This window comes from Arachis hypogaea, chromosome 18 (genome assembly GCF_003086295.3).
Source record: "Arachis hypogaea cultivar Tifrunner chromosome 18, arahy.Tifrunner.gnm2.J5K5, whole genome shotgun sequence".
Taxonomy (NCBI): Eukaryota; Viridiplantae; Streptophyta; class Magnoliopsida; order Fabales; family Fabaceae; genus Arachis; species Arachis hypogaea.
Window position 1 is genome coordinate 52,306,177 of NC_092053.1, and position 15,892 is coordinate 52,322,068.

The 15,892-nt window shown below is 40.2% G+C and overlaps 2 non-coding genes across 2 annotated transcripts; both read left to right on the forward strand.

Annotated features, from left to right (window-relative positions):
- The first annotated feature begins 619 nt into the window (after positions 1–619).
- Positions 620–726, forward strand: LOC112773577 (small nucleolar RNA R71). Its single transcript, XR_003188122.1, has one exon. It is a non-coding gene; the product is annotated as a small nucleolar RNA R71 (small nucleolar RNA).
- Positions 727–14,854: 14,128 nt separating this feature from the next.
- Positions 14,855–14,962, forward strand: LOC112773891 (small nucleolar RNA R71). The gene has a single exon (XR_003188415.1). It is a non-coding gene; the product is annotated as a small nucleolar RNA R71 (small nucleolar RNA).
- Positions 14,963–15,892: the final 930 nt, after the last annotated feature.

The window sequence follows — 15,892 nt, forward strand, 5'->3', positions numbered from 1 at the left end:
TTGGGCGTAGCGACAAACGCAAAAGGATCAATGGATCCTATTCCAACATGAGTGAGAACTGACAGATGATTAGCCGTGCGGTGACAGCGCATTTGGACCATTTTCACTGAGAGGACGGATGGTAGCCATTGACAACGGTGATCCCCCAACATACAGCTTGCCATGAAAAGGAGTATGAATGATTGGATGAAAGCAATAGGAAAGTAGAGGTTCAGAAGTAACAAGCATCTTCATACGCTTATCTGAAATCCCACCAATGAAGTACATAAGTATCTCTATCTTATTTTCTATTTTAATTATATTTTAATTATCAATCCCATAACCATTTGAATCTGCCTGACTAAAATTCACAAGATGACCATACCTTGCTTCAAGCCGACAATCTCCGTGGGATCGACTCTTACTCACGTAAGGTTTATTACTTGGACGACCCAGTGCACTTGCTGGTTAGTTGTGCGGAGTTGTGAAAAGGAGTCGAGATTAAAATCGTGCGTACCAAGTTTTTGGCGCCATTGAGATCACAATTTCGTGCACCATTTAGGAAACCTCCAGATGAGTCAGCCTTTTTTGATTCATGATTCAGTCCTTCATAAAAGATATGAATTTGCACCCACTCATTAAACATATCAGGGGGCATTTCCTTGTCAAATACTTGAATCTCTCCCAGGCTTCATAAATAGTCTCACCATTCTGCTGTCTGAATGTCTGCACTATAGTTCTTAGCCTGTTTACTTTTTGTGGAGGGTAGAACCTTGTTAAGAATCTATTCATTACATCTTCCCAGGTTGTCAAGCTTTCCTTGGGAAAGGATTCAAGCCATTTTGATGCTTTGTCCCTCAAAGAAAATGGAAACAGTAGCAATCTACAGGTATCAGGATGAACACCATTAGATTTAACTGTGTCACATATCCTTTGGAATTTAGTGAGATGCTCATTAGGATCTTCTTTGGCGCTTCCTCCAAAAGATAGTTGTTTTGCACAAGAGTTATGAGATGAGGCTTCAATTCGAAATTATTACCATGGATAGTTGGCTTTTGAATACTGCTACCACAGTTTCCTGGGTTTGGATTGATGTATGATCCCAAAACTCTCCTCTCTTGTCCAGCAGGGTTGGCTCCACCTCTTCTAGCGTGATTGTTTACCTCTCCTTCATGATGGTTTTCCATATCATCCTCCATAGTTATATCGAAGTCTTCCTCCTCTTCTCCTGCACCGACATCCCTCTTTCCTCTTACTTCCCTCCTTAATCTCAGGAAGGTTCTTTCCGGTTCACTGTCAAAAGAGGTTGAAACCTCTCTTCTACCTGTCATACAAGTAGCACAACAAGCAGTAACCAGCAAGTGAAGAATTTTACAATTAATGAAAAAGAGTGGTTAGAGCAATTGAGGTAATTAATCAAACAGTTAATGAGTTAGTGGGTTTTTGCTGGAAAGTAAAGAAGTAAGAGAAATTAAAGAGAAATAGCTAAAAATTACAGAGAACAAAAATGAACAACTGAAATTAAAATTCAATAAATCAAACGAAAAGAAAAGTGCTCAATCAAGTTATCCTCCAATTTAGTAATTGTCAATACAAAACCAATCCCCGGCAACGGCGCCATAAACTTGTTTCACTCAAAAACCGTCTCTCAACAATTTTCTACCGGCAAGTGCACCGGATTGTCATCAAGCAAAAACTCACTGTAGAGTGAGGTTGAATCTCACAGGGATTGGTTGGTTGATCAATGTTAATTGGAAAATTGTGCTAGTTGAGCGAGATCAGATTTAGTTGAGAATTGCAGAAAGTAAAATTGGCGGGAAACTTAAATTGCAAGAAATTAAAGAAACAGAAATTAAATTGTAGAATATAAGGAACAGAAGCTTAAATTGCAAGAAATTAAATGGAAATGGAGAATTAGCATGAAATTAAAGAGCAGAAAGTAAATAGAATGGATAGATCAGAGTGGGGGATTCATTGGGTTTCGAAGATGTATAATTCTTTGGATCAAATTCATTTTCACCTCTTTCGCAATCAATGCATTCATTAATCTCCTTGGCAATCTTAAGTAATTGGATCCCAATTCCTTGGCTCACCAATCTCTCTAAGCATGAACAATCGCCCAATTCCTTGATTTAAGTGCTCATTGGAAGAGATAAAGTTTGGTCACTGATTATACCACACAAATTCATAGATCAAAGTATTGGTAGGATTACATGTCACTATATCCATCCAAACCCCAATCTAATCCAATGTGAGAAAGCATTTCTAGCATAATCTCCTCATTCCTCTTCCAAGGTTCCGAGGAGATCCAATTATGAATAACTTCTTTCCCAAGATAACTATCCAATTGGATGAAGAACGAAAGCTTTCTAGCAAAATCAAGAGAAAAGAAAGAAGAAGATGAATAAAAACTACTATTGATCCATTGAATTACACAGAGCTCCCTAACCCAATGAAAGGGGTTTAGTTGTTCATAGCTCTCAAAATGAAAAATGGAATTGAAAGATACATTCTGAAAATGAAAGAATTGCCGAAAACTAAATTCAACCAAAAGTAAAAGTAATCGAAAAAAGTCCCCTCTAACTTAAATTCTAAGCTATTTATACACATTCTTCCATTGATTTTCAATCTCTGAATTGGGCTTTTGGCCTTGATGGAATTGGGTTGAAAATGGCTCCAATTGGTTTTCCTTGCTGTTGAGAAGAGATCTGTTTGAATTGCAAGTTCTGATGTTTCACATTGGAGTCAACATTTGATGGCCAACGTTGACTCAAATGCCTTTCAGAAAAATCAGATAACTTTGCTGTCATTGGCGTTTGACTCAATGTTGGAGGGCCAACGTTCTGCTTACCCACGCGTACGCGTGCATCACGCGTAAGCGTGAAGTCTGTGATTTTGCTTATTCATGCGTACGCGTGCACCATGCGTGCGCGTGAAGGCTGAGATTTTGCTTATTCACGCGTGCGCGTACACCACGCTTACGTGTGCATTGCCATTTTTCCCCTCCATGCGAACGCGTCACTGACGCGTGCACGTCGATTCACATTTTTTCAATTCCAAATTCTGGGCTTCTCATCGTGGCCGTTGGAGGCAATGTTTGAGGCAATGTTAGACCTCCAACGATCATTTGTTGATGCGTACGTGTGACTCACGCTTGCACGTGGATATAGAATTTTTGCTCTTTCACGCGTATGTGTCATAGACACATACGCATCGCTCAGAATTCATCCAGCTCCAGAATTGAACTTTTTATCACAATGTTGGGGGTAACATTGGCTTGCCAACATGCCCTCAAACGTGAGTACCAGTAAACCATGCAGAGAATTACTCTGCATCTCTTCCAACGTTTGAGCCAACGTTGGTGGTCCAACTTGGCCACCAACGTTGCTTCCTCTTCATCCTTTTCATGCTCCTTCTTCAACTTCCTTGCATGCCTTGCTTCACCTGTCATCAACCAATACATGCATCAAAGCCTTGCTAAAGTCATGAGAATTCTCATCATTCTTAGCACACAAGTAATTATAGCATAATTCTCATGAAATTGCATCAAATTAACTATGGTTGGATGAATCCAGGCATGCATGAATTTTTACCCCAATTTCTTACTTATAACTCAAGAAAGTGCATAAAACCTATTAAAAACAAAGAAAAAAGCTAGTGAAACTAGCCTAAGATGCCCTGGCATCACAACACCCAGGCGGCGTGCCACGCCCAGCATTCTTCCTTGCTCCAGTAGCTGGCGTGCCACGCCCAGCATTCAAGTGGCACACCCGGGTAACTAATGAGAGTTCGCGTGCCACGCTTTCAACCGCAAGTGGCACGCCCAGCATTTTTCCTTGCTCCAGTAGCTGGCATGCCACGCCCAGCATTCAAGTGGCACACCCAGGTGAATAATGAGAGTTGGCGTGCCATGCCTTCGACCTCAAGTGGCACGCCCAGCTTCGCTTGGCTTTCTCTAGTGTTGGTGTGCCACGCCTGGGTCTTCAAGTGGCATGCCCAAGTGAGCATGAGAGCTGGCGTGCCACGCCTTCGACACCAAGTGGCACGCCCAGGTGCTTGGACCTTCAACCTCTTCTCTGGAAACTTGTACTGGCGTGCCACACCTTGATGTTCAAGTGGCACGCCCATCTTAAGATGACTCCTACAAGCTTGGCGTGCCACGCCTGGGTCTTTAAGTGGCACGCCCAAGTGATGGACAAGAACTGGCGTGCCACGCCTTCGATACCAAGTGGCACGCCCAAGTGATTGTTCTCTTCTGGATTGATGAACTGGCGTGCCACGCCCAAGGGTTCAAATGGCACGCCCATGGTGTGTGATGGGCTTGGCGTGCCACGCCCAGCTTGGCGTGTGATAAACCACTATTTTATGATTTATCTTGTGCTCAATTGAGTGGTTTTTATCAAGTCTTTGCTCACTTATTCACATTATTTGCATGGTTTTACAAATCCTTCCTAATTCTGTGATATATGTCAAAACATGTTCCTTAGGCCTTAAAACGGTTAATTTTAATTATCCTTTATTACCATTCGATGCCGTGATCTGTATGTTAAAGTATTTTCAGGCTTTATAGGGCAAGAATGGCTTAGAGGATGGAAAGGAAACATGCAAAAAGTGGAAGGAACAAGAAAAATGAAGTATTTGAGAAACGAGCAGCGACGCGCACGCATGGACGACGCGAACGCATGCCAAGCGCAAAATACAAACGACGCGTATGCGTGACTGATGCTTACGCGTGACAAGAAAAACCGCCAAATGACACACACGCGTGACAGATGCTACATGCAGAAAGTTGCAGAAAATGCCCTCAGCGATTTCTGGGCTCATCTTCGGCCCGAATCCAAGCCCAGAAACACAGAATAGAGGCTGCAGAATGGAGGAATCACAGATATTCATCATCAACATTCATTATTCACAATTTTAGGTTTTAGATGTAGTTTTTAGAGAGAGAGGCTCTCTCCTCTCTCTTAGTTTTTTGGATTTAGGATTTCTCTTAGGTTAGGTTTACTTCTTCCCCATTCCAGGTTCAATGTTCCTTTAATTTAGTTTCTCTTCTACTTTTATTTATTCTAGCATTCTAGTTTATTTATTTCCTTTGTTGCTTACTTTATGCTGCTATTTGATTTATGAATTTTCATGTTTAATTTGAATTTCTTATTTAATGCAATTTGAGGTATTTTCATATTTATGATTTTAATCTAGCTTTTTACATTCTTAGCTTGGTTGAGTACTTGGTGACACTTGAGTTATCAAACTCCTTTGTTGATTGGGAATTAGAATTTTTTAATTAGTTTGGATCCCTCTAAAGCTAGTCTTTTCTTAGGAGTTGACTAGGACTTGAGAAATCCCATTAATCAATCCACTTGACTTTCCTTTATTTAGTAAGGGTTAACTAAGTGGGAGCAATAAACAATTATCATCACAATTGATAAGGATAACTAGGATAGGATTTCCAGTTCTCATACCTTGCCATGAGTTTTTCTAGTTATTAATTTACTTTCTTGCCAATTTATTTCCTTGTTCCCTATTTCAAAAACCCAAAAAGATACTTTTTCCATAACCAATAATAAATCATACTTCCCTGTAATTCCTTGAGAGACGACCCAAGGTTTAAATACTTCGGTTATAAATTTTATTGGGTTTGCTTAAGTGACAACCAAACTTTTGTACGAAAGGATTCTTTGCTGATTTAGAAACTATACTTGCAATGAGAATTTATTTTGTGAATTTCTTTACTAGCAGAAAATCCGTTCGTCAAAATGGCGCTATTGCCGGGGAATTGCAATTGTGTGCCTTATTATTGGTTATTGTAAATATTTGCTTTTTACTTGTTTATTTGTTTTTATTTTTGTTTTTAATTTTTATTAGCTACTATGAATTCTCACCCATGTCGCTTTGAGTTTGGTTCCAATGTTGTTGTAAGGAATGGAAGCTATAACAGGAACATGCATCAAGGTCGAAACAATCAAAGATGGAAGGAGCCACGAGGATTTGATCAACTTTTTCGGCAACAACACCTTCCAAGGTACTGATGATCGGCCTTTTGATGGTCTAGAATTTCACAAATAGAAACTCGTTGCAAGGTATAGTTTCTAAACCAACAATAGTCCTCTCATGCAAAAATTTGTGGTGTTGTCACGATTAACAATCCCCAATGAAAAGTTACCGAAGTATTTGGACTCCGGGTCGTCTCCCTAGGAATCAATGGAGTGCATGTGTATTGGCTATGGAGGGGAAAAAGGGGTTTTGATTGGTTGGTGATCAGACAAGGAATTTAAACGTGCAAGAAAAGTAAATCAAGCAAACAATTTAAAGAAACAATTAAAGAAAAGAGACATTCATGGCATTGAATTGAGGTCATAGGCTCTCTATCCTAGTCATGCAATGATTAATTCGCCTTGTTTAGCTAACTCACACATCGGGAGAATGTCAAACGAAACCAATTAATCATGTTACCATTACAAACAAGAATTTATCTCATTACGTCATCTCCAACAATTAGGGAGAAAGTCTAACGAGACTAGCTAATCCCAATCCAAAAGTCCTAACCAACTTACTAATCAAATTAGTAAAAGATTAGCGTTAATGGAAACGGTACTAGCTAACAACTCTAGATTACCAACATAGGTTGGGTTTCCATGACTCAAGATTGCCTAATTACTCTCTCCAAGCCAAGAATGCTCAAAATCTACTCTAAAGCCCAACCAAGCATTTTGTCAAACACTTAGTGGGTGGTAAAGAAGAGCTTAGTAAAAGTGTAATAAAAGTAATTCTACCAACTATCAATTGCAAGAAATATAAAAACTCACCATTCAATCATCAATGAAAAAAAACATTAACATCAAATTGCATTAAAAGAAATTCAAAGTCAACATGAGTGCATGAATGTAAAAGAGAGCATGAAAGTAAAATTGACATTACAAACTGAGAGCATGAAAGTGTAGAAGCAAGAGATCATAGAAGAATTAAGATAAAAGCAAGGAATTAAACATGGAATTGAAATAACCTAACCTAATCCTAACCTAATCTAGAGAGAAGAGGGAGCTTCTCTCTCTAGAAACTAACCTACATGATGCTATATCTACAACTAATTGCTTCTCCCCTTGCTTGGACTTCAATTCTGCATGAAATACACTCAGAAACAACTTGAAATTGGGCCTGGGCAGCTCAGAAATCGCCCCTAATATTTTGCCATTAAGTGGGCCAAGTAAGAGTATCGGCGCGCGCGCGCGCGTGCGCGTCGCTGGCAAATTCCCAATCTGCGCGGAAGCAGTATGTGCGCGTGCACGTCCTCTGAGAAACCACTTTTGCGCTTGCGCGCCTTGTACGCGTGCGCGTCCATTGGTACATTTCAACTCTTTGTTTCTTCATGCATTCTCCTCTTTGCATGCTTTTCTCCTTATTCCTTCCATCCAATACTTGCCTTATGATCCTGAAATTACTTAACAAACACATCAAGGCATCGAATGGAATTAAGGTGGATCTAAAATCACCAAATTAGAGCCTAAAAAGCATGTTTTTATATTTAAGCACAATTCAAAGGAGAATTATGAAACCATGCTATTTCATTGAATAAATATGGGAAAAGGTGAATAAATCCCCCAAAATAAGCACAAAATAAACCACGAAATCGGGGTTTATCAAATCTCCCCACACTTAAACTAAGCATGTCCTCATGCTAAAAATTGAAAAAGAAGCAAAGGGTATCACATTTATTCAATGCAAACTACTAACTAAATGCAATTTATCTATATGAATGCAATAGCTTAATCAAAACAAGTCAATTTCCAAGAGTACACATGTGAGCACAAGGGTTAAGGCATTAGCAATTAAGCAAACCACAATTGGATTGAATTATTGAAAAATTTAACAAACTTGCAAGAAAAGATGATCATAGGTGGAAACATGTAATTGAGCAATCGAACCCTCACCAGATGTGTATCCGCTCTAGTCACTAAAGTGTATGGGGTTGATTCACTCAATTCTCCCCTAATCATGCTCTCCAAGATTTGTTCTTCATCTAACAATCAACAATTACTTTATGCATGCATACAAATATCATGAGGGCTTTCCCATAGGTTGTAATGGGGCTAGGGTCAAGGCAGGATGCATGTGGTCAAGTGGGCTAGAAATTTGAATCTTTGATTAACTTAAACTTCCCACCTAACCTATGACAACCTATACGATTCTAAACAAACCTAACTACCCATTTTTTCACTTTTTTCACACACTCATTGGTATGCGAAATTGCTACTCAGGTTGTGAATTGTTGTTCGAAATTGATTCCCTGGCAATGGCACCAAAAACGGATGCACAGGACCATGGTCTAAACATATCTTCACAACTTCGCATAACTAACCAGCAAGTGCACTGGGTCGTCCAAGTAATACCTTACGTGAGTAAGGGTCGAATCCCACGGAGATTGTTGGTATGAAGCAAGCTATAGTCACCTTGTAAATCTCAGTCAGGCGGATATCAAATGGTTATGGAGTTTTCAAAAATAATATAATAAAATAGGGATAGAAATACTTATGTAAATCATTGGTGAGAGTTTCAGATAAGCGAATAGAGATGCTTTCGTTCCTCTGAACCTCTACTTTCCTGCTATCTTCATCCAATCAATCTTACTCCTTTCCATGGCTGGCTTTATGTGATACATCACCACTGTCAATGGCTACTTTCAGTCATCTCTCGGGAAAATGATCCAATGCCCTATCACGGCACGGCTAATCGTCTGGAGGCATCACCCTTGTCAATGGCTTCATCTTATCCTCTCAGTGAAAATGGTCAACGCACCCTGTCACGGCACGACTATTCATCTGTCGGTTCTCGATCATGCTGGAATAGGATTTACTATCCTTTTGCGTCTGTTACTAACGCCCCGCAATCGCGAGTTTGGAGCTCGTCACAGTCATCCAATCATTGAATCCTACTCGGAATACCACAGACAAGGTTTAGACCTTCCGGATTCTCTTGAATGCCACCATCATTCTAGCTTACACCACGAAGATTCTGGTTAGGAGATCTAAGAGATACTCATTCAGTCTAAAGTAGAACGGAAGTGGTTGTCAGGCACGCGTTCGTAGGGAATGATGATGATTGTCACGTTCATCACATTCAGATTGAAGTACGAATGAATATCTTAGAAGCGAAATAAGATGAATTGAATAGAAAACAGTAGTACTTTGCATTAATCTTTGAAGAACAGCAGAGCTCCACACCTTAATCTATGGAGTATAGAAACTCTACCGTTAAAAATACATAAGTGAGAGTCCAGGCATGGCCGAGAGGCCAGCCCTCAAACGTGATCTAAGATAGCATACAACTGATCAAAGATACCTAATACAATAGTAAAAGGTCCTATTTATAATAAACTAGCTACTAGGGTTTACAGAAGTAAGTAATTGATGCATAAATCCACTTCCGGGGCCCACTTGGTGTGTGCTTGGGCTGAGCTTGAGTGTTACACGTGTAGAGGTCCTTTCTAGAGTTGAACGCCAGCTTTTGTGCCAGTTTGGGCGTTCAACTCTGGTTTTGGCTCCTTTTCTGGCGCTAGACGCCAGAATTGGGCAGAGAGCTGGCGTTGAATGCCAGTTTGTGTCATCTAAACTCAGCCAGAGTATGGACTATTATATATTGCTGGAAAGCCCTGGATGTCTACTTTCCAACTTAATTAGAAGCGCGCCATTTTGAGTTCTGTAGCTCCAGAAAATCCATTTTGAGTGCAGGGAGATCAGAATCCAACAACATCAGCAGTCCTTCTTCAACCTCTGAATCTGATTTTTGCTCAAGTCCCTCAATTTTAGCCAGAAAATACCTGAAATCACAAAAAAACACACAAACTCATAGTAAAGTCCAGAAATGTGAATTTAACATAAAAACTAATGAAAACATCCCTAAAAGTAACTAGATCCTACTAAAAACATACTAAAAACAATGCCAAAAAGCGTATAAATTATCCGCTCATCACAACACCAAACTTAAATTGTTGCTTGTCCCCAAGCAACTGAAAATCAAATAGGATAAAAAGAAGAGAATATATTATAAATTTCAAACTATCAATGAAACATAGCTCCAATCAAATGAGCGGGACTTATAGCTTTTTGCCTCTTGAATAGTTTTGGCATCTCACTTTATCCATTGAGGTTCAGAATGATTGGCATCTATAGGAACTCAGAGTTCAGATAGTGTTATTGATTCTCCTAGTTCAGTATGATGATTCTTGAACACAGCTTCTTTATGAGTCTTGGCCATGGCCCTAAGCACTTTGTTTTCCAGTATTACCACCGGATACATAAATGCCAGAGACACATAATTGGGTGAACCTTTTCAGATTGTGACTCAGCTTTGCTAAAGTCCCCAATTAGAGGTGTCCAGGGTTCTTAAGCACACTCTTCTTTTGCTTTGGACCTTGACTTTAACCGCTCAGTCTCAAGTTTTCACTTGACACCTACACGCCACAAGCACATGGTTAGGGACAGCTTGGTTTAGCCGCTTAGACCAGGATTTTATTCCGTTAGGTCCTCCTATCCACTGATGCTCAAAGCCTTGGGATCCTTTTTATTTGCCCTTGCCTTTTGGTTTTAAGGGTTATTGGCTTTTTGCTCTTGCCTCTTGGTTTTAAGAGCTTTTGGCTTTTTCTGCTTGCTTTTTCTTTTTCTTTCTATATTTTTTTTCGCCTATTTTTTTTTTCTGCAAGCTTTGTTCTTTGCTGCTTTTTCTTGCTTCAAGAATCATTTTTATGATTTTTCAGATTATCAAATAACATGTCTCCTAGTCATCATTCTTTCAAGAGCCAACATATTTAACATTCTTAAACAACAACTTCAAAAGACATATGCACTATTCAAGCATTCATTCAGAAAACAAGAAGCATTGTCACCACATCAATATAATTAAACTAAGTTCAAGGATAAATTTGAAACTCATGTACTTCTTGTTCTTTTGAATTAAAACATTTTTCATTTAAGAGAGGTGATGGATTCATAGGACATTCATAACTTTCAGACATAGTTACTAACTACTAATGATCATGTAATGAAGACACAAACATAGATAAGCACATAACATAGAAAACGAAAAACAGAAGAAACAAGAACAAGGAATGAATCCACCTTAGTGATGGTGGCGTTTCCTTCTTGAGGAACCAATGATGTCCTTGAGCTCTTCTATGTCTCTTCCTTGTCTTTGTTGCTCCTCCCTCATTGCTTTTTGATCTTCTCTTATTTCATGAAGCATGATGGAGTGCTCTTGATGTTCCACCCTTAGTTGTCCCATATTGGAACTCAATTCTCCTAGGGAGGTGTTGATTTGCTCCCAATAATTTTGTGGAGGAAAGTGCATCTGAGGCATCTCCGGGATCTCATGGTAATGAGCTTCTTGCGCCTCTTGAGCTCCATGAATGGGCTCTCTTGCTTGCTCCATCTTCTTCTTAGTGATGGGCTTGTCCTCTTTAATGAGGATATCTCCCTCTATGTCAATCCCAGCCAAATTGCATAGGTGGCAAATGAGGTGAAGAAAGGCTAACCTTGCCATAGTGGAGGACTTGTCAGCCACCTTGTAGAGTTCTTGAGGTATAATCTCATGAACTTCCACCTCTTCTCCAATCATGATGCTATGGATCATGATGGCCCGGTCTATAGTAACTTCAGACCGGTTGCTAGTGGGAATGATTGAGCATTGAATGAACTCCAACCATCCTCTAGCTACAGGCTTGAGGTCCAATCTTCTTAGTTGAACCGGCTTGCCTTTGGAGTCAATCTTCCATTGAGCTCCTTCTACACATATGTCCATAAGGACTTGGTCCAACCTTTGATTAAAGTTGACCCTTCTAGTGTAGGGGCGTTCATCTCCTTGCATCATGGGCAAGTTAAACGCCAACCTCACATTCTCCGGACTAAAATCTAAGTATTTCCCCCGAACCATTGTAACATAGTTCTTTGGATCTGGGTTCTTACTTTGATCATGGTTCTTGGTGATCCATGCATTGGCATAGAACTCTTGAACCATTAGGATGCCGACTTGTTGGATGGGATTTGTTAGAACTTCCCAACCTCTTCTTTGAATTTCATGTCGGATCTCCGGATACTCATTTCTTTTGAGTTTGAAAGGGACCTCAGGGATCACCTTCTTCTTGGCCACAACATCATAGAAGTGGTCTTGATGGGCTTTAGAGATGAACCTTTCCATCTCCCATGACTCGGAGGTGGAAGCTTTTGTCTTCCCTTTCCCCTTTCTAGAGGATTCTCCGGTCTTAGGTGCCATCAATGGTAATGGAAAAACAAAAAGCTTATGCTTTTACCACACCAAACTTAGAATTTTGCTCGCCCTCGAGCAATAAAAGAAAGAATAGATGAAGAAGAAGAAGAAATGGAGGAGAGGGAGAAAGTGATATGGTTCGGCCAAGAAGGGTATAGAGGGTTTGTGTTGTGTGAATTTGAAGAAGAATGGAGGGCTTTATATAGGGAAGGGAGGGGGGAAGGTTTCGGCCATATGGGTGGGTTTGGGTGGGAAAATGGTTTTGAATTTTGAAGGTAGGTGGGGTTTATGAGGTAGGTTTATGGGGAAGAGTGGATGGATGTGAGTGGTGAAGAGGTGATGGGGAAGAGAGATTGAGGTGATTGGTGAAGAGTTTTGGGGAAGAGTGTTTATGGGATTGTGTGAAAGAGGGGTGAGAAGAAGTGAGTGGAGGTAGGTGGGGATCCTGTGGGGTCCACAGATCCTGAGATGATCCTGTGGGGTCCACAGATCCTGAGGTGTCAAGGATTTACATCCCTGCACCCATTAGGCATGTAAAATGCCTTTGCACACAACTCTGGGCGTTCAGCGCCAGGTTGGTGCCCATTTTGGGCGTTCAACGCCCATTTGTTGCCATTTCTGGCGTTGAACGCCAGAACCATGCTTGTTCTGGGCGTTCAGCGCCAGGATGCTGCCCATTTTGGGCGTTCAGCGCCAGAACCATGCTCTGTTCTGGCGTTGAACGCCAGGCAGATGCTCCTCCAGGGTGTGATTTTTCTTCTGCTGTTTTTTTATTCCGTTTTCAATTTTTATATTTATTTTGTGACTCCTCATGATCATGAACTTATAAAGACATATAACTAAGAAAAATATTGTTAGATAAATAAAAATTGGGTTGCCTCCCAACAAGCGCTTCTTTAATGTCAATAGCTTGACAGTGGGCTCTCATGGAGCCTCACAGATGTGCAGAGCTTTGTTGAGACTCTCCAACACCAAACTTAGAGTTTGGATATGGGAGTTCAACACCAAACTTAGAGTTTGGTTGTGGCCTCCCAACACCAAACTTAGAGTTTGACTGTGGGAGCTTTGTTTGACTCTGCTTTGAGAGAAGCTTTTCATGCTTCCTCTCTATGGTTGCAGAGGGAGATCCTTGAGTTTTAAACGCAAGAGAGTCCTCATTCCATTGAAGGACTAGTTCACCTCTGTCAACATCAATCACAGCTCTTGCTGTGGCCAGGAAAGGTCTTCCTAGGATTATGGATTCATCCTCTTCCTTTCCAGTATCCAGGACTATGAAATCAGCAGGGATGTAAAGGCCTTCAACCTTTACTAACACGTCCTCTACTTGTCCATATGCCTGTTTTCTTGAATTGTCTGCCATCTCTAATGAGATTTTAGCAGCTTGCACCCCATAGATTCCCAGTTTCTCTATTACAGAGAGGGGCATGAGGTTTATTCCTGAACCAAGGTCACACAGAGCCTTAAAGATCATGGTGCCTATGGTACAGGGTATTATGAACTTTCCAGGATCCTGTCTCTTCTGAGGCAATGTCAGTTGATCCAGATCACTTAGTTCATTGATGAACAAGGGAGGTTCAACTTCCCAGTTATCAATACCAAATAATTTGGCATTCAGCTTCATGATTGCACCAAGGAACTTGGCAGCTTGCTCTTCAGTAACATCCTCATTCTCTTCAGAAGAGGAATACTCATCAGAGCTCATGAAGGGCATAAGGAGGTTTAATGGAATCTCTATGGTCTCTAGATGAGCCTCAGAGTCCTTTGGTTCCTCAGAGGGAAGCTCCTTATTGGTCACTGGACGTCCCAGGAGGTCTTCCTCCTTGGGATTCACGTCCTCTCCTTCCCTTACAGGTTCGGCCATGGTGCTTATGTCAATGGCCTTGCACTCTCCTTTTGGATTCTCTTCTGTATTGCTTGGGAGAGTACTAAGAGGGATTTCAGTGATCCTTTTACTCAGCTGGCCCACTTGTGCTTCCAGATTTCTAATGAAAGATCTTGTTTCATTCATGAAACTTATAGTGGCCTTAGATAGATCAGAGACTAAGTTTGCTAAATTAGAAGTATTTTGTTCAGAGTTCTCTGTCTGTTGCTGAGTGGATGATGGAAAAGGCTTGCTATTGCTAAACCTGTTTCTTCCACCATTATTAAAGCCTTGTTGAGGCTTTTGATCCTTCCATGAGAAATTTGGATGATTTCTCCATGATGAGTTATAGGTGTTTCCATAAGGTTCACCTAAGTAATTCACCTCTGCCATTGCAGGGTTTTCAGGATCATAAGCTTCTTCTGCATAAGAAGCCTCTTGAGTACTGTTGGATGTAGCTTGCATTCCATTCAGACTCTGAGAAATCATATTGACTTGCTGAGTCAATATTTTATTCTGAGCCAATATGGCATTCAGAGTATCAATTTCAAGAACTCCCTTCTTCATAGGCGTCCCATTACTCACAGGATTCCTCTCAGAAGTGTACATGAACTGGTTATTAGCGACCATGTCAATGAGTTCTTGAGCTTCTGCAGGCGTTTTCTTTAGGTGAATGGATCCACCTGCAGAAGTATCCAATGACATCTTTGATAACTCAGATAAACCATCATAGAATATATCCAGGATGGTCCATTCTGAAAGCATGTCAGAAGGACACTTTTTGGTCAACTGTTTGTATCTTTCCCAAGCTTCATAGAGGGATTCACCTTCTTTCTGTTTGAAGGTCTGAACATCCACTCTAAGCTTGCTCAGCTTTTGAGGAGGAAAGAACTTGGCTAAGAAAGCCGTGACCAACTTAACCCAAGAGTTCAAGCTATCTTTAGGTTGAGAGTCCAACCATATTCTAGCTCTGTCTCTTACAGCAAAAGGGAAAAGCATGAGCCTGTAGACTTCAGGATCTACTCCATTAGTCTTAACAGTATCACATATCTGCAAGAATTCAGTTAAGAACTGAAAAGGATCTTCAGATGGAAGTCCATGAAACTTGCAGTTCTGCTGCATCAGAGAAACTAATTGAGGTTTCAGCTCAAAGTTGTTTGCTCCAATGGCAGGAATGGAGATGCTTCTTCCATGTAAATTGGAATTAGGTGCAGTAAAGTCACCAAGCATCCTCCTTGCATTATTATTATTTTCGGCTGCCATCTCCTCTTCCTGTTCGAAAATTTCTGAAAGGTTATCTCTGGATTGTTGTAATTTAGCTTCTCTTAATTTTCTCTTCAAAGTCCTTTCAGGTTCTGGATCTGCTTCAACAAGAATATTCTTGTCCTTGCTCCTGCTCATATGACAAAGAAGAGGGCACAAAAATAATAATAATAATAATAATATGGATCCTTTATACCACAATATAGGGATCCCTTTGTGAGTGGAAGAAAAGAGGGAAACAAAGAATATGATGTAAAGAAAGAAACACAACTGTGAGGAGGGCAGAAATGTGAGATGAGATGTTAGTAAATGAATAAATAAATAGAATAAGATGGGAGAGGGAGAATTTTTGAAAATAATTTTTGAAAAAGAGTTAGTGATTTTCGAAAATAGTTTTTGAAAAAGGTTAGTATTTTTTTCGAAAAATTTTAAAATCAAAAATAAAAATAATTAGTTAATAAAAAAAGAAATTTTTGAAAAAGAGGGAAGATATTTTCGAAAATTAGAGAGAGAGAGAGTTAGTTAGATAGTTTT